The 22,687-nt window shown below is 39.7% G+C and overlaps 1 protein-coding gene across 6 annotated transcripts in view; it reads left to right on the top strand.

Annotated features, from left to right (window-relative positions):
• Positions 1 to 3,980: 3,980 nt before the first annotated feature.
• The window catches only part of ZMYND11 (zinc finger MYND-type containing 11), a 113,117-nt gene continuing 94,410 nt past the window's right edge, over positions 3,981 to 22,687 (top strand). For 3 of the 6 annotated variants that reach the window (XM_054695046.1, XM_054695048.1, XM_037510518.2), the window contains exon 1: positions 4,394 to 4,451. The gene's annotated coding sequence lies outside the window, so the exon portion shown is untranslated. Of the gene's footprint in view, positions 4,170 to 4,393; positions 4,452 to 4,967; positions 5,004 to 5,275; positions 5,295 to 22,687 lie in introns of those variants that run through there. The other 3 variants (XM_037510519.2, XM_037510517.2, XM_037510520.2) reach the window with 3 other exon arrangements.

Here is a 22,687-nt window from a genome sequence, read left to right on the forward strand (position 1 = left end):
TCATAAGTGGAGGAAACAACCAGTGTCTCAGGCTAGTATTAGTAATATTTTTCTGCTTGTGAACAGTTTTTTTTTTTAAAGAAGATATCTGTAACCCAAAGATATAAACGTTGTCAACATTTTCTTCCAAATATTTCATTCTAAAAAGTAACAAAATGGAAAGCACATGTACATGCAGCTTTATATTCCTTTTTTTAATTATGTTCCTAATAATGGATTTTTATTTTATTTCCATTTGTTTTTATCAATTTCAAAAAAACATTGTGATGAATCCCACTCATTAATTCATTTGATATTTCTGAATGCCAAATATTACTAAGTCCCAAATACTTCTAAAAAGTGGTTAGCTCTGCACAGTTACTCACGTGTTCTCTCCTCCACTGTCATCCTCATAGCAGACCTAAGGGGTCTGCTATGCCATACCTGCTTCTAAATATGTTAAAAATGGAAATAAAAATAACTTAGTGAATCATGTTATCTCTCCACAAAGTCATGCTTGCAAGTTTATTGTGTAACTGCAGATTAAAATTCCTGTTTGGGGTGTCAGCAACTAAATGTTAACTTTCCTTCTGAATACATTCTTTTTTTTTAAAAAATATTTTTTTTATTTATTTATACAAGCACTGGGTACAATCAGAAGCGCAGGAGGGTGAGAGAATTCACCAGAGCCAGAGCGGGGAGCAGAGCAGGCAGAAGGACCGAGGTACACTGCTGAGGGGAGCCGCGGGCGGCAGGAGAGGTCTGCCTACCATGTGGGACCCTCCTCTGGTGGCCGGGGAGCAGCCGGGGATCGAACCGGCGCTGCAGAGGCTGCGGGCAGCCTTGCAACCCAGCGCTCAACCGCTGTGCCACCGGGGAGGCCCCTGAATACATTCTTGCTCTGACTTTCCTAATATTCTCCAAGTTATATGGATGCCTTGGGCTAAGTAGGGACCTCAAGCATGCACATGTAAAGGAGAAAAGCATATTAATGTGCTTCAAAAATATCACTCTAGATCACCCTAGGTCTGTATACCTCTTTTGTTTTATACACATACATGCATCCACAGGCAGAGAGAACAATACATGGCTTCTCCCAGAGACTAGGAGACTGTTTATAAGATCCTACTATTCCACAACATTAATTTAAGCATAACATGATCTAATTAATATGTAGTTTTAATTGATATATATTAAAAAGGTGTATAATGCTTGAGGATGGAGCCAGCACAATTACATTATTTACAAGTAAATCACTAATATATTAACAGAACTTTTCTTTCAAGTGAGAGATCACCACTTTCATCTGTGGCGTTCTTCCATTTAACCCTATTTATTGGGTGCCTGGGTATGCTTTTAGAGAACAAAGCTTTTTGTCAGATAAATACTAGGGTAAATAAATCAATATAATTATAAATATTACCTTTTGCCCTGAATAAAAATATGGAGAGGACCAATTCATACCAGGAGCTTAGAGTAGCCCTTTTGGAAAAAGTGACAACTGAAAAGATATCTGAAGAATGAATAGGATTATTCCTGGAAATGGGGGAAGGATGCTCTGAATGAGGGGAGAGGGGACAAACTCTGTGCCATCCTGATACTGGACAAAAATCACTAAGGTTGGTCTGGCATATGTAACGAAGTTAAAGTTGAGAAATAGTTAGGGGTCAAACAATGCTGGACTTTGTAAGCCAAAGACAGATGTAGCAGAAAATCATTGAAGGATTTCAAGTGGGGAAGTGACGTGAAAAACTTGTCCATATATTTTCAGAGGAGCTATCTTTAGAATGGATTTCTAAATGTGAACTTCTGGGGTCAAAGACATAAATACTTTTAAGGCTCTAGGTATATAAGAACGTTCACACGAATTCAATTTCCTATCAATAGTGTTGATATTATGACCATGTTTGAGGGACCATTTCATTAACCTTCAATAGCATTATCATTGAAGACGAATTCTGCTATCTGAAGAAAAACAGAGCCATGTCTTGTCATTTTGTTACTAGTGAATTGAATAGTTGTTAATATTTGACAAATGTACTTGCCACATATTTGTCAATATTCAATTAATATTGAATATTTGCCACCCTTTTGTGATTTTCCCACTGTTTTAGGGCCCAGGATATTCTTCTCCCTCAGTTTTACAAATGTTCGCCTATATTTTCATCTATACTTTGAAAAGTTATTGTTAGATTTTACAATTATATTATTTAAGTCATTTGTATTTTAGTGTGTAGTGTAAAGTAAGTATATAGTCTGATTTATTTTTAAAGAGACATCTTCCACACCAATTTTGGAATAGTCCATGCCTTTTAAATTTACCTATTATTTCTTAAAGCAGAATCTGGAAAAAGTGAAATGCTGAAATAGTCAAATATTAGTTAATTATAGACAGTGTTGGAATGAGGAATTAGGAGAGTTGTGTATGTGGGGCTTTTGGGTGGTGTTGTCTTTGAAACATGTCCAAGTTGATGTAAACCATTCCTAATAACCTGTTACTCTTCCTTTTTCCTTCTTTCTGCTCTGCACTTCAGCTCCTTGCTGTCTTTTTGCAATCAGATAGGTAAATTCATGGTATAATGAAGAGTATGGGAATCATTGTTTTAGAGTCTTCTCCACCCTAACATTGGTTCCAGACCTCCTTCCCCCATATTCATGCAACAGAGGGGAAAATGAGGTGACTGAAACTGTTCTCAAGAGGAAATAGGGCCAAGGGTTAAGCTCTAGGCAAAACCAGTAAGGAATTCAGAGATAAGCTAGCTAATATTAGTTAGAGAATTATCTGATACAAAATTGGAAATGATACATAAAAAATTTCATTGGTAAAAAAATGTGGAGTCTGGGCCTCCCTGGTGGCGAAAGGGGTTAAGAAGCTACCTATGAAGCTGTCCGCAACCTGTGTAGCACAAGTTCAATCCCCCGCCAGGGAGCTACCCACATGGCTCAGCAGACCTCTCCTGACTCACCCTCTCCTGCTCCCCTCAGCAGTGTATTTCGGTCACTGTGCCTGTTCTGTTCCCCACTCTGCCTCTGGTGAACTCTCTCACCCCCTACCCCTCTGGCCTGTATCCCAGTTCTTGTATGCATAAATAAATCTTTAAAAAAAAAAAAATGGAGTTTGCAGTCACTTTTCCCCTAAAAGATAAGCTTCCTTTTATACATACATTATATTTTACATGAGTGGCCTTTATGAAATTTATAGAACCATGCAGTCATCTTATAGATAACTTTTTTTTGGGGGGGGAGGGAAAGTAATTTACTTAAAACTATCATTGGAATGCTTGGTCCAGTATTCAAACCAGACAAGCTTGAATTTTCCCCATAGACTTCAATCCCCCTGCTCGATTTTATTCTTAAAATTAAAATGAGTTAAAAATGTTTTGTGATGTCTTCTGAGATAACCAAAAACTATCTGGGATGTCTCAACCAGAGTTGTAGAATGGCTACAAGATGTCCGACTGGTGTACATGGTAGAAGACCCAAATCTGAGTTGGCATCTAATCTTAGAGACCCGCTATGGCAGGTGGGGAGACGTGGGGGAGGGACAAAAAGATGAATTGGATTCGAATCCCGAAATTTCTGGGTTAGTCTCTTCCGAAAGATTTTCAAACGCTTACGGCCAATGAGAATCAGAGTAAGACATTTTGGTTGATAGGTCTTCCTCCCAAACTCCTAGTGGAGAAAGGCCATTAGAGAAAAGATGTGGCATCTATAAAAGCATGCTTGTCTCTGAGACTTTCTGCAACCACACTGGGATCGTTGGTTGCATCTAAAAGAGGGTATCTTCTTAAACAATTGTGTAGTGCCTGGCCCAATTGCTCATGGTCAGCCCTGTTCTTTTTGAAGTCCACTGGCTTCCATAGGATGAAGAATCCAGCATTTACCCCTGCAATTTTCTTTGATGCTAGGACGAAAAAGATGTTACCAGTGTTGTGAATTTCAAGGCGCGAGCTCTCAGCGCCTTCGCACCCGGAGGTGCACCCACTGCGCGCGGCGGCGCGGGTGCGGTCCACCTTGGGGTCCGAGCCGACCATGGTGCGGGCCGGGACCTTTGTGTGCGCGGCGCCCGGCTCCCGCGTGCAGGCACGTACATAGCTTTCACGTGTATCCTGACATGAAGTGCATGTGTGGCTATGTAGGAAGATGTGAAACAAATTTGGATAGAGGCGCGGAGCACGGACCGAGGGAAGGTGGGTGTGGGCGTCACGGGGCCGCTGCCGGGAGGGGAGCGCGGAGCGGCGGGAGCCGCGGGAGCCGAGCCCGAGCCCGAGCCCACGCGCGGCCCGCAGCCACGCGACAGTCGGGGCGGGCTGGCGGGCGGCGGCGGAGGAGGCCGGGCCCGGCGAGCGGCCGCCCAGCGCACACACCGCCATGTGAGCGGCGCCGCGGCCTCCAGGACGCAAACTTTCCCGGCGGCGGCGCCTAACTTCCCGCCCGGCCCGCCCCGGCCCGCCGCTCGGCGAGGAGACACCGTAAGTGCGGCGGCGGCGGGGCCTCCGTGCCCGGGCCCTGCAGCCCGCGGCCGCCCCGAGGCTCCCCTCGCCCGGGCGCGCCGGCGTGTTTATGTGTGGAGGGTTGTAAACATGGCGCCCCAGAGGCCGAGGCGGCGGCGGGGAGCCGGAGAACGGGCCGCGGGGACGGGGCGGCCGGGGAGCGGCCCGCGCCGGGGAGGAGGCTGAGGCCGCGGAACCTGGGGGCGGCCGGGCGGCGGGGAAGCCCGACCCGGGGTGGCGGGGTGGCGGGGTGGCGGGGAGGAGGCCAGGCCGGCACCATCGGGGAGCCGACCGGTGACGGGGAGCGGGGAGCCGGGGAGGAGGCCGTGGTGACGGGCAGCGGGAGGAGGCCGGGCCCGCGGAGCCGGAGGCGGGGAGAGCGGGCCAGTGGAGACGCGCCGGCCCCCCCGCGTCCCGCCGGCCCAGGCCGGGGAGGAGGCGGCGGCGGCGGCGGGAAGGAGGCGGCGCAGGCGGCGGGGCCGGCGCGGAGGGGGAGGGCGCGGCGGTGGCAGCGAGGACCGGCGCATAATGGTGGGGAGAAGCTCGGCCACGGCGGTGGGCGCGGGTGGGGCGCCGCGGCTTTGTTGAGCGGGCCGGGCTGCAGCCCCTCGGGCCGCCGGCGCGGGTGTGACCGCCGCTCGCCCTCTCGCGCCCGGGCCGGAGCGCCCGAGGAGCTTTGTGTGCGGAGGGCCGGGCCTGCGGCGGGCTGGGAGGGGAGCCGCGGAGGCGCAGCACCGCCCGGGGCCTGCTCGGGCCGGGAAGCCGGGGAGTCGCGTGAGCTCGGCCCGCCGGGCCTGCCCGCCCCGCTCGGCCAGGCGTCGGGTAGGCTGGAACGCGGCCCTGTGGGCGCGGAGGGCTGGGGGAGTTTGTGTCGCGGTTGGCCGGCCGATCCCCAAAGACTCAGGCCGCCGGGCCGCGTCTCTTGGGACTGGGAACGGGGCGCGAGGCCGCCGCCTCCTCAACAGGTCCTCCGCGGGCCCCAGGCCGGCCTGCAGCCCGCGCCTCCCGCCGGGCGTCGGGAGAGGAGGTGCGGGGACGCGGCCCAGCAGGCCGGCTTGGGACGCGGGGCTCGTGGTGCGGCCGGGCACCCGCACTTCCACGCGGGCTATATACCCTCACACCTTTTTGGGGGGCCAGCTGTGGAGACGTTTTCGGTGCGGGCATGGTACCCGTTGTTATAGACGGTGTATGCATGGGACCGGGTGTTGTGGACGGTGGATGCCTGGTGCTCAGTGTGTCCATGGTGTCCGTTGTGTGCTTGCTGCCTGGTGTTATTTATGATTTGGGCATGATACCTGGTTTGTGTCTGATACCCAGTTGTCTATGGTGCCTGATTGTTCGTGGTGCCCAGTCTGCATATACACAGTGTGTATATCGTGGGATCATTTGTGTCTGTGATCTCAAAGCAGGTGCCCAAGTAGCCTGTGCAGCGGCGGGTGCATGAAGGTTGGAGGGGCCTGCTTCACTTGGATTTTCAGGGCTTATCAAGCTCCTTGAGGTTTAGGTTAGAGGTGCTTGGGTGTGTTGCATCCAAGTGTTCAGCATCCAAGTGTCCCTTGGAGGCAAGAGCATGCCTGAAAAATAGTTCATCTGTTTGTTAGAAGGCAGAGAGTAAAACGTATACTTGTTTCCTTTTAAACTGAGAAATGTAATAGTTGTAGCATAGTAATTATGGAATGCTTAACCTTTCCAGACTTTTGGGTTATTGATTCTAATTAATGGTTGAAAGTTATTAGGGAGATAGTCTTCGTTGTATTTTAAAAGTTTGAGTACTTTCTGGTAAGCAAGGTCACCTCTGACTTTTCTGAATTCTGATTTGTGAAAGCAGGAGATAAAATATAAATTTTGTACAGGTGTGTTATTTTCTTGTCTTTCGCTAACTGGTACTGGTTACAGTCATTATTTTGGCCAACTCTTCTTTATAAGATGACCAGGCTAGAGAATCAAAGTTCAGAAAAGGTAGGGAGTGTGATTATGTCAGAATCAATAAAATATTTCTCTTAACTCGTGATTAACATTATTTCTGTGTTTTACATGGTACTTTCTTCCCGGTAGATACTGTTCATATGAAACTGAATCTTCCTTTTAAATTCTGTAAATTGAGCAATTGATTTTTGCATTACCTGTCCAACATGTTTTGTTTAAACAAAAGTGCTTCCAGTTTTACAAAAAAAAAAAAAAATCAGAATATTAAAAACTTAGCTTCATAGTTCATCTAAATATGCCTAGGGTATCATTATGTTGTTACTTTCCTTGTTTCAGTGAATTCACATGTGTTTATTTGAACTCTCACTCTTTTGTAACTCTACCCCCTTTTTCCTTTTAAGGGTTGTTCAGATAATGTATAATAGAGACATTCATACCCTTTGGCACATCTTAATTGAAACTAATTGAAGCCAATTAAGAAGTTTAACATTTGTAATAGAAGTATCAACCTTGGTCCTAACATTGCTAAAGAGCTAAAACCTCAATGTCAGATTTTCTTTACTAACCTTTACCATTTTTTACCTGGCGAACATTACATTTAAGCAAAGTGGATGTATTTAGGACAGTCAGCCTTATTCTTATGATAGTTAAAAACTTTCCACTGTTTGAAATCTTTAACTTTGACTTCGTACTGAATTTTTTAAAACAGGGTAGTTAATTTTTGTTGTTGTTTTGTTGTTGTTACATTATAGAAGTACATACCAGACTTTGAGGCCAGACAGCTTGGATCTGATTTTCACCTCGTATACTAGCGTATACTAGCACAGTGGCTGGGATAATTACTTAAACTTGTTATACCTGGTCTCAGTTTCTCCATTTGACAAACAAGGATGATAGTAATTATACCTATCTTATTCCTTACTTTTGTTGACTTACAAACCCCTGTTAGTAGTAATCCAGTTGAGTCAAATTCAATTCAGGATAATTAGTGTGAAAAGGAGTAAGATCTGTAATTACAGTATGCATGGTCACATAGGTCTTGCCTTACCTTACTAATTTGTTTGATGGTTATACTTTTCAATCTGTTTTTCACTTTAGAAGGTTAGAAAATTAGCATTTATTTGTTTGTTATATCCTATAGCCTGCAAAGCTCATTTACTTGAAGCAGCTTTAAGGATCTTTCTGCGTTTTGTATGGTTGATAAAATAAACCCGTTACCATCTTAACCATTTTAAGTGAGTTTATAGTGTGTAACCATCACCACCATCCATCCTCATAGTCCTCTTTAGCTTGTAAAATTAAAACTTTACCTGTTAAACAGCAGCTTCCCCCTCCATAGCCTCTGATGCTACCTGCATCTTAAATTTAGTATAGGTAACTAAAGTATCCTGTATGAGTTATTTCATGTTGGCTTTAAATTAATATTTTCTTCTTCCCACATCTGTAACCCTGGAACTGCTTCCAGTTATATGCTTTCTATTTGGTTGAGGCAGACAGGCTTTCTGAATAAACTGTTTTGACCTCTTCATTTAAGTTTTTGAAAGTAATCCTTCAACATTTTAGTAAGAATTTTGACAAGAACAAAATAATCAATTCGAGCTTAATTTCTACTCATATTTCTTGCATAACAACTTTTAGTTACTTCCTTGAAGTGGCTTTGTCAAATTTTCAAAGCTTAAAGCAAACTTAAATGCTTGGTGCAGTGGTTCTATGAAAATTATTCATGTTCTGGAGGATTCCACATCTTCCAGGGGCCTCTCCTCCTTTGGTCCTGACTTTGACCTGTTTTAGTATCTATAAAGTTATAACATAAATGAGTAGTATAATAATAATATGTAACCTACCGTATAGTTGTTATCTCTCAGCCACTGTGTGAAGTTACTTATATACACTATCACACTTTTAAAAATCCTACACCAGATCATCTTAAAAGCATACCAGTCTTTACTTATAGAAGGTCTATTGCCTTGTAGCACACTCCATTGCAACACGCACACACATACACACACACACAGAAATGGACCTAGGGACTTTGTGAGAGAATGTGATCCATCTAACATAAAAGTTGAGAGTCCTTAATAAGAGGTAAAATGATACAAATGAAAATAATAGGAGGGAGATAAAAATCCAAATCTAAACAGCGGTAGCATAGTATTTTTTTTTTTTTTCAGCATAGTATTTTTAAATCAGATTTTTTTTTTAAGATTTATTTATTTATACAAGAACTGGGGTACAGGCCAGATTTGTGGGAGGGTGAAAGGATTCACCAGAGACAGAGCAGGGAACAGAACAGGTAGACTGACGAAATACACTGCTAAGGGGAGCAGTGGGCATGACAGGAGAGGTCTTAGCTGTGATATTTTAAACATACATAGTGCTATAAGGAGCAGTCTTTGTGTGTGTGTGTGTGGGGGGGGTGGAGGAAACACTGCCTACCTCCACTAGTGATTTTTCCACTAAAAACTTTCTTCAGTTATTTGGTTTGTTTTCATTGTGAAAATGCTGTGTGATTTAATATTAAAATTATAAATATAAAGAAATAGTCTTAAGAACTGTTTGGGATTTTAGGAATATTTGTATAGTCATTACATGTTTTGTAGGGAAATTTTGCATATTATTTGACTTAGATATTTAACTCTAAGCAAATAATTTATGTGGAACTAGTAAATATACATTTACTTAATCTTTCATCTTATTCTTGGGGTATATTTTCTGTACAGTAAGTGGCTAAACTTTTGCCTAGTTGTTTGTGAAATTAAAGAAATGACAAAGATAATGGAATATCTGATCAGCATTCTGAGAGGTCCTATCGACCCTTTTATCTGTTCTTTAGAGATGAGAGGAATATATTTAGCAGATCACTTTATGTACACTTACATATTAGCTGGAAAATGTGTTTCTGAAAACTTGCATATGAAATGCTATTTTTGTAAACTGAGTAATATTTAAGTGCAGTAGGTAAATGAGTTTTGTTTTAAATAAATGCTTTCATAGTTCAAGTTATTCCAAACTTAATTTGTTTCATAAGATTACATAAAGATATCACATGGCCTAGTCTTCCAACAGGTACAGTATGTTTTAATATTTTGTGTTCATTCATTAAGCATTGTTATTTAGTGAAATTGCCTTATGTACTAGTTAGTACCTGCTAGGTAGCAAAGCAAAAAAAAGTAACAGGAGAAAACTGGGTAGGGAGCTGTGGAGCATATATGTGCGTTAAGGTACATTGTATTCCAGTTAAGATTACATTGAGCTCTTCACATTGATTGCTGATTTTTGTAATTTGTAACATTGTGATTTTACTATAAAAACCAACTTTGTTATCATTAGTAATTTTTTTACATTCTGATATTTTCTAAGCATTTAAGAGAGGTACACCTACTTAAATTTTAAAATTATTTTCTTAATTTGATTTGCTTGTGTACTAAGTAAATTTAAAACATGACTTAAGAATCTCCCTTTCTACCTAGTTCAAACATTTATCATGTAAACAAGAAAGATATGTACAAATATTTTTAAGTGGACTTCTGTTGAAAATTTGTCACTTAGTACCTTTCATAGTTGGGATTAGAAACGCTATTTTTTTTTAACAATTATGTTTTTTTTTTTTTTTAAATCAGGAAGATACTGTGGTTTATCGCAAGACAACCTGTCAAACACATTTTGACTTTTTGTACACAATATATAACCTTAAAGGTGTATTTTGTCAGGAGCACACTATTAGAAGACTGGTTTTCACCATAAACGTTGCTGTGGCAGCTCCATTGTTTTTAAAAGAAACGCCTCTTCTACTAGGCAGTTTACATACTCCATTTACTCCTCACAACAGCATAACAAGGGAAGAATCATTTCAATAAGCCTGTATGATAAATTACAATATTATGGTACAATTATAAGCATTACATAACTTACATTAAGAGAACAGACTCAAATGGGTAAAGTAACCAGTGCCCCAGTCATGCAAGATACATGATTGAATGGATATTTGAGTTCAGATGTATGACTACCAAACCTATTCTCTCTTTGGTTATTCTTATTCCTAAAGCCCACCAACTTCTTCGATCTTTGTACTGATACACATTTGTCTTCCAAATGTACATTTATGTGCCTGTGAAAGTATAGAACAATAAAAGTGTGTAAAACTAAACTCACTCTTCTCACAAATGTAGGAAGAAAGTTAGAAACATCTTGGTAATCAGAATGTTCCATATATAATACAGCTCCCACTATGATAAACTTGCATGTGACCTATAATCTCTCTCTCCCCCTCTTTCTTTCTCTCTTTCTCTCTCTCTCTCTGGGGTGTGTGTGTGTGTGTGTGTGTGTGTGTGTGTGTGTGTGTGAGAGAGAGAGAGAGAGAGAGAGAGAGAGAGAGAGAGATGGTTTAAAGTATTCAGAATTACCTTCCCAAATGAAAGTATTCTTGCTTTATTAAAAGGGGAAGTCTCTGTCTTGAGGAATCTTTTAATATTCCCTCTGTTGGATAAGTATACTTTGGATTGAAATAGACATTTTCTTGAACATTGTTGTAATTAGTAGGGGTTCAGAATTCAGTAGGTATTTATTTACAATTCTTTAAAATAAAATCATGTAAGAAGCATATGGTGAAAAGAAAGTAGATTGAGCTTTATCATTTGCAGATGCAGGGCCATCCTGATGGTCATCACTGGGGCAATAGTGGCATATAAAATGTAGCTTTCTCAGGTTTAACATCTGTAGAAAGACTTCAGAAATTCTTCTCATGAAGGGTCAACATGGGGAAGACTTTGCTTGGGGAAACTGACCTTAAAAGCTACTAAGAACTTCTTACTTTTTCTGTAGATATTTGATTTCTCTGTTTAAATGCTTTTTTCTGTCTCAGAATGTGCCAGAGAATTGCTCTTTGGGAAACCAAGTCCTTAATTTTCAATTGAGTTTTGATATGAAGCCTTTCTAAAATTAATATAAAATATACCTACTTTAATTGCCTGGCTCTTGTGGGAGGAAAAAAGATTAATTTATTTGGGATTTCTATTGCTATCATATTTAACAGATTTTTGGTACATTTTATTTACCATTAGAGATGCCTTTTTAAATTACAGAGGAGATGAAGTTTAAGGTAATATACAACTGTATGTATAATTTAACATTTTTCTGATGTTAAAAATAATGAATTTAATGTTTTGTAACGTCAAAATACCTGATACCTTTTATTTAAAAATACTTATTTTATTATCCACATATGTATTCTCACACATATTCTTTAGTCTCATTTGTAATTAATATTCATGTTGATTGTTTCAGGTAAGAATCATCTATTTGAATAATTTAAAAGTTACATTTTAAGAATATTGAAACAAGCTTTAGTTTGTTATTTTCAAGTGAATTAAAAGCGAAGTAATGATTAATTCATTTTAAAGTTAGACGTTCTTTTCATTTGCATATTTTAAACAAATGCTAATTAAAAAGTATACTATTGTAAGCCTTAGTTGTAGTGTTATTTGGCTCTGATATGTTCTTTTATTTTTTATTTATTTATTTTTTTTTTGAAGATTTCTTTCTTTATGCATACAAGAGCTGGGGCACAGGCCAGAGATGCTGGGGGCCGGGGGCGGGGTGGTGGTGAGAGGAGCCACCAGAGACAGAGTGGGAAACAGAACAGGCAGATTGACTGAAATAGACTGCTGAGGGGAGCAGCGGGCAAGACAGGAGAGGCCTGCCTCGCCATGTGGGCTGGTTTTCTTTTTTTTAAAGATTTATTTATACAAGAACTGGGGTACAGGCCAGAGGCATGGGAGGGTGAGAGAATTCATCAGAGACAGAGCAGGGAGCAGAACAGGCAGATGGACTGAAATACACTGCTGAGGGGAGCAGTGGGCGAGACTGGAGAGGTCTGATGCGCCATGTGGGTAGCTCCCTGGGCGGGGATTGAACTCATGCTGCAGTGGCTGCAGGATAGCTTCATAGGTGGCATTTTAACCCCTTGCGCCACCAGGGAGGCCCTGTACCCCGGTTCTTGTATAAAAATAAATCCTAAAAAAAAGTTGGGGGAGGTTGCTGTTTTGTCATTCTGCTCTTGGCCAGGCAATGTAGATATCAAAGGTAGGGTTGGTTGGTGTTTCCTGATGTCCTACAATATGTCTGTGATAAATGACTTCCCGTGTTAGTGACTTTGGGCTTTCCTGTAATTTGAGCAGCAACCTAGTGCTTCTGCTGGGTGCTGGAGGGGGCTTTGCACCTTGATGGGTATCAGAGGAACTTTGGCATAACTCAGCAGTTATGGCAAACATCTTAGGGTACATCTGCAGGCAAGAGCAAGATCCACTGACAAGGTTTTTGGGGGCTCTCTTTAGCAATCTGGCTAGCCCTGGTCTTTGCCTGGTTTTCAGGCAGTCTTTGATAGCCCTCCAGGTTAGGGGCATCCTTTCTACATACAGGTTGTGCCTCAGGTATATGTCCATTGCAGGTGCAGACTCAGTGTCTGAGTTGAGTACCAGGAGAATAGGAGGGAGGAACTCCTGAGCTATGAGATCGACCGTCCCTCTGACCACTGCTCTTTGGTATCTGCATTCTGTTCTTTCTTGCTGTTATTCACCTGAACTGAGGTTACACAGTGGCTCCAGGGACCTGTGGAGGATTGATCATTTCCACACATTTCATTCTTCTCAGAGCCAGAGTGCATGTAGGTGGGTTTTATAGGAGGAGGCACTGACTGTTGGTGGTCCAAAAAGATCGGATCAGTGTTCTTCCAGTTGTGTGCACAGCCACGACCATGGTTGATTTCCCGCAGGTATCAGTCTTCCTACTGTTTTTTTTTCTTTCTTTCTACTTTAGGTGTTAAAGTTTTCTGTTTTTAAAGTTTGTCAAGTCAGTTTTCTTATATTTATATAATTCCCTCAGTTTTAGATTATGAGATAATTCAAGAATATTCTTAATTGCAGTTGTTCAAAATGCATTTTAAATATTTGTAACGGAACCTTGAAGAATAGTGTGAATAATGTTAGGTGGGTACACTATTATGAGTCGGTATTTATTCTTAAATAGAGGTACCATTTCGTAAAATGATCCTAAATATTGTAAAGAATAGGAAGAATAAAAGATCTGAAGTCTGATTCATTGAAAGTAATTGACTGAAAACTTTGATTTCCACTAGATGAAAAGCTAAACTGAAAGCTGATTGTGTCCATCTCTGTTTTTGGTCATTGTGCAGTTCTCTTTTCGGCTTCATTCAATTCTCTTTCTCTGTTCCTTGGCCTGTTAATTTGCTACCAGGAATAAATTGAGGTAATTGTAAACCTTTCCTCATTCATTTTCCTTCCGCCTGGGATTATAATTGTGTCATTCAGGATATTTTGGAATTGTGTTTCTCTTCTGACTTTCCAGTCTTATCTCCTACTATTCCCCTAAGTAAAACTTTTACCTCAGCTAGTCATTCTGTTTATTCTTTAAATGTGTTTATTTTAAATGCAGAGGTGGTAATTTTTAAATTTTATTTTATAACTTTTGCTCAAATATCCTCCTTTGCCTTCACATTCCAACCCTAGTGCTGAAGTCAATTTAAAATTTAAAATTTTTTGGCATTTGAGATCTCTAGCTTTTCATCTTCTCCATCTTACTGCTTAGCCCACAGTCATCTGCCCCCTTCTTAACTTTAGCATTTAAAATTTGCCTCAACTAGTTGTTACTCTATTGACTTTTATTATTTAGACTTTACCCCTACAATTATCTTCCTAGTTCCTTGATCTGAGAATACTGAATTTTAAAATTGCTTTATAATATCTAGTACAGTGCTGTGCATAAAGTAGGCCACTGAAGTGCATGGTTAGATGAAAGATTTTTGCCCCTTTTTCAGTTCCTCTGTGATGTAGGCAAACCCAGATTCTGGATGAATTTACCCTCACAATCTCCTTGCCTACAAACTGGTAGAGGGAAACTGCACAGCTCATTGGTGTCAACAAATGTAGGTTTTGGAAACATACATGGTCATCTGGGATCTCAGTCATACTTCATTTCTTTTTATCAGCTCATCTTCCGTTTCCATAATGACTTACTAAACTGGCTTCACTTTTGTCACTGCCCTCAGCTTCTCAACGCTTGGAGAAGACTTGGCCTCTTTTTCACATCACATGGGAGGTGTAGCTTACTTTACCTCAGATCAGCAAGCAAACCTGTGCTAACTGCCTCCTGCACTCTTTGTCTTCTGTTATCTTTTCACCTGTGTCCTGTACCTCATTCACGCCCTTCTGAGACCTCACTTGTTTTCATTCTTTTCTGTATGGGCGTTCTTTCACTTGTATTTACATGTTCTAACGGTTACTTCCAAATATAAAACAAACAAGAATTTGTTCTGCTCTTGGTCACAGAAGGGAGATACCAAAAGTAGGGTTGGCTGGTGTTTTCCTGGTAGTCCTACATTTATGTCTGTGATTAGTGATTTCACATTTTAGTGACTCTGGGCTTTCCTGTAATTTGAGCAGCAGCCTAGTGCTCCTGCTAAGTGCTGGAAGGAACACTTGGCCCTGATGGGTGTCAGTAGAACCATTACAAAATATACAAGACAAACAACAAACATCATTTCTGAACTTCATAACCATCACTCTGGTTTTCTCTTTTCCCTTTGTAATCTCCTTTTTGGAACTCTCCTCAAAAGAATTGTTTTTTCTTTGTTTCTCTGCTTCTTCCAGTCTAGCTTCTGCCTCTTCAGGAGGGATGAAGTTACTTTAGAGGGGTAACCATGACCTCCAAGCTGCCAGCCTAGTTGTCATTTTGCTTGGCCTTTCAGCAGCTTGTAAGGCTCAGTTGATGTGTTTCTCCTGGAACTTTTAGTTTCTGTAAAGCCACACATCCCTGGTTTTCTTTACAACCTTTGACTCTACTTCTCTCTTTGCCAGCCACCCCCACCCCCCTTTTTTTTTTTTTGGCTACCTAGATGTAAATGAGGTGCCTCTGTATTCTCCCCTCTTCTCCTGGACTCCTTCCTATTCTTGTTTTGCCTGGCTTCCTTCAGCGTTTCATACTGCTCAGGTGTTGTAGTCACCACAACATAGTAATAATTACTGTATTAGTTAAGATGGTATCAGGTGGAACTTGCAGAGAACTTTGACTCAGACTGGCTCATGGACTTCAGGTGATATTGTCAGAAGCTCAAAAGACTTTCTTTTGTCTAGTCTACCAACATCAGCAACAGCTTTATTTTGATACCCAGGAAGGTAAGGGAGTACAGCCTCTTCTGTGGCATTAATCCCTATGGTATCTGTAAGTAAAATAACCAAAATTGTTGTTGATATAAATGTTCAGTGATCGATTAAAATGACCTGAGTATTCTAACTTAGGATAATCAAGAGAATTGATGGTATAGAACTGTACAACCAAATGCCCTTCACCCTCAATTATGGCTCTAACTAGTGTTACATGTGCTCAGATTGCTTTTTATTGTTAACTATGTTTAAAATATAAACATTTGAAAAGTTTACTTTTGAAAGAACAAAATAGTAAAGTATTGTTAGCTTACTATTTCTAATATGTATTAAATTCTGGGTATAATTTTGGTATATTTGGAAATGAATTGCATGTCTTCAGATATTATGCTTTAAGTAGATTTGTCATGTAGGAGGAAGGTTGCAATTCTGTTGTGACAGAAGAAAGACTGAAGCTGAGTCTAATAAAGTGAATTACTTTCACTTTTCCTCTTTGCGGAACCCTTTACCTCAGATTATAAATGATCACCAATTACCCTATCTGTCCCATTTTCAGAGACCTTGGAGAAGGTTGAGAAATACAGTTAGAAGTGGAAGACGTTGTTTGCCAACATGCACTACAGTTAGCCTGCAGACTTTAGAGATAGACTCAGTGCTGTTCTGGCAAGTTTTAGAGGGTTATCTTCTCTCAGGCTGTGGCCATCTTTAATGCTGATGAAATGGAATTGTTTTAGAAAACAGTATGCCTTCATCAACCACAATTAATAGCATACATTTTTTAGTTTTCTGGGGACTCTCTTCTCCCCTCTTTTCACATAACATGCCCACTTACTCCTTGATCCCATTCCTTCTTACCACAGTGCTCAAGACAGCGATTACAAATCAATTATATATAAATGTGAAATGGGCCCAAATTTTATTGACATCCTTCCCAAGATTATGGAAAACATAACCAAATTAAAAATCATGTACTTTAGAAACAGTGTATTAAAAATAATAATTAATTTGGCAAGTTAGCTGTGGAAAGAGACAGATTTGCTGTTCTGTGTTCACTGTTTTGACATACTTCACTGTGAAATAAGACTTCAGATCCTTCTTGAATATTTACTGTTTTATACATTTTCTAAGATAAATTTTTGGATGTATATGATATCAGCTCAGAAAAATGATACGGGAAATAAGACAGAAATGGGTATTTCCCAGTCCTGCTTAGAGCCTATCATTAGCCTGTCATGGGGGAAGGAGAGCTTGCCCAGAATCCTGTGCTTCATTTTGTTTCATTCCTTGTATGTATTTGCTGTCTTTGATGTAGAAAGTGTCCTGTAATTACTTAGTTCTTTTGTTACTCATTATAGTAAAATATGTATCATGAAATGAGACTTGCCACTTCATTACAGTAAGATATCCCTTGTTTAGACTGCTAAATTATTGAGGGTTTTTAAAATTATAGTCAAGTTTCATGCAATCAATTCTAAATAATGGAAAAGTTCAATGGCAAACTTTTTATGTGGTCTAATTTCCTGAATGAAAGAGATAATAATTTAAAAGGTAAATGTATCAGGAAAAAAGAAGTATGGATTAAATATATCCTAGATCTTTATCTGTAATATGCTGTGATTATCAGTGTGCATGAAAGTCTTAATCATCATTTTGAGTTGTCTATTTTAAATTCATTCAAGCATTTGTTAAGCAAGGTGTGATACTTTTAGTGTAAATTGTTTTCATTGGATAATGTTGCATTAGTTCTGGTGTGTCTCTGAGCTTGAGTATCTTCAGTGTGGTGCTGATATGTACTGGAGTTAATACATATTTCACTGGTTTTGAAGTACAGCATTGCTGCTTGGGATTTTCTTCAGACTTGAAGTTAACCATTTATACAGTGTACAAATTATGATAAATTTCTCTTAAAAATAACAAGAAATTAAGCATCCTGGTTATCTTAGTGTGCACTAGTATGCTAACTGTAATAAGAAATGAACAGTGAATTAAAATATTTTTATACAAATATTATATAACATATATTATAGATTTTTAAGTTCCTGGAAGGCAATAATTGTGTCATTTTAACTGAATTGTTAGGAAAAATGTGGTATGAAGAAATTTTATGATCACCATAATCCCTGTTATACCAGACAGCTATTTATCCAAAGTTGGCTATATCTAATCAGAAATAATTATAAAAACTTTAGTTTTCTTCATCGCCCTGTCTCATTCCCACTTTGGTAGCCTCAGTTTTCCAGTCAGACTTCTAGGGTTTGGTTCTGTCTGACCCATTGTTGTTTCTCAGTATTCCACTTACAGAAACCATCTGGTATTTGTCATTCTCCTTTAGACTTATTCCACTTAGCATCATCTCCAGTTTCACCTATATTGTCTCAAATGGTAAAAGTTTATCTTTACAGCTGAGTAGTATTTCATTGTGTATATGTATCATATCTTCCTAATCCAGTCATCTGTCCTTGGGCACTTCATATAACTTAACTATTGTAAATAGTGCTGCAGTGAACATAGGAGTTAACATTTTCTTTTCTTTTTTTTTTTTTTTTAAAAAAAGATATACAAGAACCAGGGTACAGGCCAGATGTGTGGGAGGGTGAGAGGATTCACCAGAGACAGAGCAGGAAACAGAATAGGCAGACTGACGAAATATACTGCTGAGGGGAGCAGCGGGCCAGATAGAGAGGTCTGTCATGCCATGTGGGTTGCTCCCCAGCTGGCGGAGATCAAACGGGCATTGCAGAGGCTGTGGACAGCTTCACAGCACTACACTTAACCACCTGCATCACCAGGGAGGCCCAGGAGTTAACATATCTTCTTGAATTAGTGTTTTTTGAATTCTTCAGATAGATCCTAGGAGTGCATTGCTGGGTCATATGATAGATTTATTTTAAATATTTTGAGAAACCTCTCTAGTGTTTTCATTAAGGGCTTGATCAGTCTCAGAATGCTTATTTTATAATGTTTTTAAATTGTCTATTTAAAACATTTAATAAAGATTACGTTTTTATAATTACAGTGCATTGCTATTTGTCATGGTTATGTTCTAGAAAGTCATACAAATATCGAATTAGTAAGAAGAGAGTTGGTTTTCTGTGAGCCTTTAGTCACTTTTTTGTAAACCAAATGCCGCTTGCATTATATAGATTTGTTTACTAACATCCTAGCAAAACAAGACAGTATCATCTTTGAAAACGTGGTCTTTATACACTTCTACATAACTCTTCCTGTATAGAATTTGCCTACATGGAAAAGCTAACATTTTCCATGTTGCATCACCTTTTGAAACATGCCTACCAGCCAGCACTAGTTGAGAAGGGTTTAACATTTTCTGGACACTGGATAATATGACTGTAAATTTCTTTGGCTTTTAGCCCATGATAGTATTCAATTTTTTGTATTGGTTGTCATTTCATGGGTTCAGGAGTTTAGCTTCTTCCGCATCTTCTATGTAGCTTTATGACAAAATGAGATGTTACTTTAGCATTTTCTGGAGAGGCCTCATGTAGATGGGCACCTCTCCTCTTCTTTGTTCTGGGTGTTCATATGGTTGAGTTGCTAGCAGCGTTGTAATTCAGCCTGAACAGAGCTCAACTGATACCACAGTCTCGTTGAGCCCAACTAGACATAGCACTTGGGATAGTACTTAGGGGCCACTTAAAACAGATAACACCAGCAAAAAGCACAAAAATACACAACATATTCTATCAAATAGATTGTAAGAGAGCATTTTACAGTCTGAGAACAGACCTCAGCTGGTAGGGAACATGCCAATCAATTTTAGCATCATTGGCCATGTCTGTAAATGACTGCGAGAAGGTCACAAGTACTGATTTTGAGGGTACAAAGAATTTCAGTAAGCAAGTAACTTATCAAATATGAAATCTGTGAACTATTAGACAATTTATAGCTAAAGTTTTTCTGTTATGTTTATGATGATTTTTATTTTTTGTATGGTTTAATTCTTGTTTTATAAAAATAGTGTACCTAAATTTCATGGCTATGAATGAAATATAAGAAAATATCTCCTGAATATTTTTCCCTTATAGAGTTAATTCTTTTTCTAATCTAAGTAAGACTTAGCATATACTAGGTCCTTGGTAAATTTGACTTTGAAAAAGGGATCAGGGTTTTTTTTTTTTTTTTTTTTTTTTTTTTTTTGAGAGAGAGCATGTCATATAATATATAAATTTGGTGATTTCCAGAGAAATTGAGATATAATGGGCACAAATGTACATTGTTTTGGCATGTGTTTTTAAATTTGAGTTGAGAAAGAGCAAGAATTTTTAGAGTGACAGATATGATTGCATAAATGCTAAAATGGAAAATAATCCTGTTATAAACAAAGAAGGAAACTGGGGTGATACTGGCAGCATAAATGACTGCCCCAAATGTACTATTCTTAAGGTGCATAAAGAATTTTGAATGATCTTTAAGAAAACAGCAAACAATAAAACAAGATGTAGAAACAAACAAGTAGAAGAGCTACAAAAGTAAAAAACAGGGCCTCCCCCGTGGTGCAGCGGTTGAGCGCTGGGTTGCGAAGCTGCCCGCGGCCTCTGCGGCGCTGGTTCGATCCCCGGTTGCCCCCCCCCCCCTGGCCACCGGAGGAGGGTCCCACATGGCGCGCAGACCTCTCCTGCCACCCGCTGCTCCCCTCAGCAGTGTACCTCGGTCCTTCTGCCTGCTCTGCTCCCCGCTCTGGCTCTGGTGAATTCTCTTACCCTCCTGCGCTTTTGACTGTACCCAGTGCATGTATAAACAAAAACAAACAAACAAACAAATAAAAAAAAACATGCCTCTATTAAAAAAAAAAAAAGTAAAAAACAATTACTTGTAAAGATGTTTGGCCTCGATAGCAGTCCTAAGAAGAGAAAATTAAAACAGGGATACAAATTTTGCATGTTTGGTTTTAGCAAAACTTAAAACAAGACCGACAATCTAAAACGGCTAATTAATAACCGTTATAACGATAGATCTAAAAACTCAAACGCTTTATTCATAGGGTTTCCACAGTCTTCTACCATGGCCAAAGAGGATGGGAGACTCTCATTAGGGTGGTGGTCTGATAATTTTAGGGACAGTCAATAGAGTTTTTAAGAAACAGGGACTCCTTTAAGAAACGTGCTCACTAAAGAGCGCTAACTCTGCTGTTGAGGGAGGAATAGGAAATCACAGAAATGAAGCATCTGAATGCAAAAAGCGTGACTTTGGTTTGCAGCAGAGCGTTTACCCCCCAGGGGACCAGAGACTTTGATCACCTTGCCTTGGTGGATGCTGTTTGCATCTAGTGGGTAAAGATGGGGAGGGCACAGAGTTGCCCTGATTGATAACCTTAGGTAGAGAATCCTGGTCTAGGTGCAGGGGTTTCCGGTGAAACCCAGTGAGGGGTTGTGCTGTTATGTACAAGGATGAACCCTAGGTTATGAAAAAGATGTGTACCTGCTGCATACTCCTTTTTTTTTTTTTTTTTTAAAGATTTATTTTATTTACTTATACAAGCACTGGGTACAGTCAGCTCAGGAGGGTGAGAATTCACCAGAGCCAGGCTGGGAGCAGAACAGGCAGAGTGATGAAACACACTGCTGAGGGTAGCAACAGGTACAACAGGAGAGGTCTGCGCGCCATGTGGGACCCTCGCCGGCGGGACCCTTGCTGGCAGCTGGGGATCTAACCGGCGCTGCAGAGGCTGCGGGCAGCTTCGCAGCCCAGCGCTTAACCGCTGCACCACCGGGGAGGCCCTCCATACTCCTTTTAAGCAGGGATCGGTATTTCTAATATGTTAGAATTCCAGTCACATTGTTTTAAGAAATTTTTAATACTTAAACCATTTATTTGTAAGATTTAGACTTTTTTTTAAATAAGGGTGTATATTAGGCATTACTGTATTTTTCTTTTACTTACATGTGTTGTTTAACTTACTGATGGAAAGTTTTCCTTTTCATATGATTACTTTCCTAAAATTAATATGCTAATCACAAAGATGATGCATATTTTAACTTAAATGCCCTTGTTTAAGTTAAAGCAAATTAGCCCCTAACACTCAGATAACGTGAAACCTTAAACTTGGAAGCAGACGTATAGATTCTATTCATTTGATAAGTAGCATATTTGTGGAGGAGAGAATTTCTGATGGCTTGCTCTGACTTTTTATAAATAAGTGGGACATGATTCAGAGAACTTGTTTAGTAAAAACACAAAATAATTTGAGAACCATATTTAAAACACAAAAAATACTTTTATATTACTTACCATTTTAGGTTATCTAGGCACAGAGCTTTTTTTTGATTTGAGAGTTCGTGTTATATAATTGATCATTTTTTTGACATTTTTTGGTGGTAGAGGGAAGGAGTCAAGTTTTTAAACTCATAATTTATGCTTTGTTATTTTCTTTTTAAAGAACAAATTACTATATACAATAATGAACATTTGTTATATTCATCTTGGGAATTTAAGAAAAATAATTTAGATGTAAAAATCTGACAGACTCTTAAATAACTAATGCACAAAAGGTTTCTATAATTCTGCTTTTGTATTTGTTTGAAATTTTCTATAATAGTTGTTCTTAAAAGTGAATAACCACAATGACAGACATGAGCTATTTCCCGGAGGGTAGGGAAATGGTTTCAGGAGAGTTGTCTTTACCTGTGTCCCAGATGGCTCAAGGAAGTGAAAGGGATAGACACAGTGATCGCGCTTTTAAAGTTACTTGTGAGTTGAAATTTTTTTGATAGAAGGATTAGATAATCCTCTCCTAATTCCTCACTTCAACATATTTTGTTTACTCATTCATCAGTTGATATATATATATATATATATTTTCTCACTGTTTGGATAGCATAAATATTGCTGCTGTGAATATACAGGCACAACTTTTTCTTGAATATGTGTTTGTGTTGTTTTTTTAATTGAGCTATAATTGACAAATAACATTGTATAAGTTTAAAGTATACAATGTGTTGACTTGCTATACATACATATTGACATGATTTAGATTACTACTATAGTTAGCTAACACCTCCATGTCACACACTTATCTTTTTTATTTTGCCATGAGAACATTTATCATCTAGTCTCCTAACAGCTTTCAAGAATATAGTACAGTATTGTTAACTG

The sequence above is a fragment of the Talpa occidentalis genome, unplaced genomic scaffold, assembly GCF_014898055.3.
Source record: "Talpa occidentalis isolate TD23 unplaced genomic scaffold, MPIMG_talOcc4v2.1 talOcc4.14, whole genome shotgun sequence".
Classification (NCBI taxonomy): domain Eukaryota; kingdom Metazoa; phylum Chordata; class Mammalia; order Eulipotyphla; family Talpidae; genus Talpa; species Talpa occidentalis.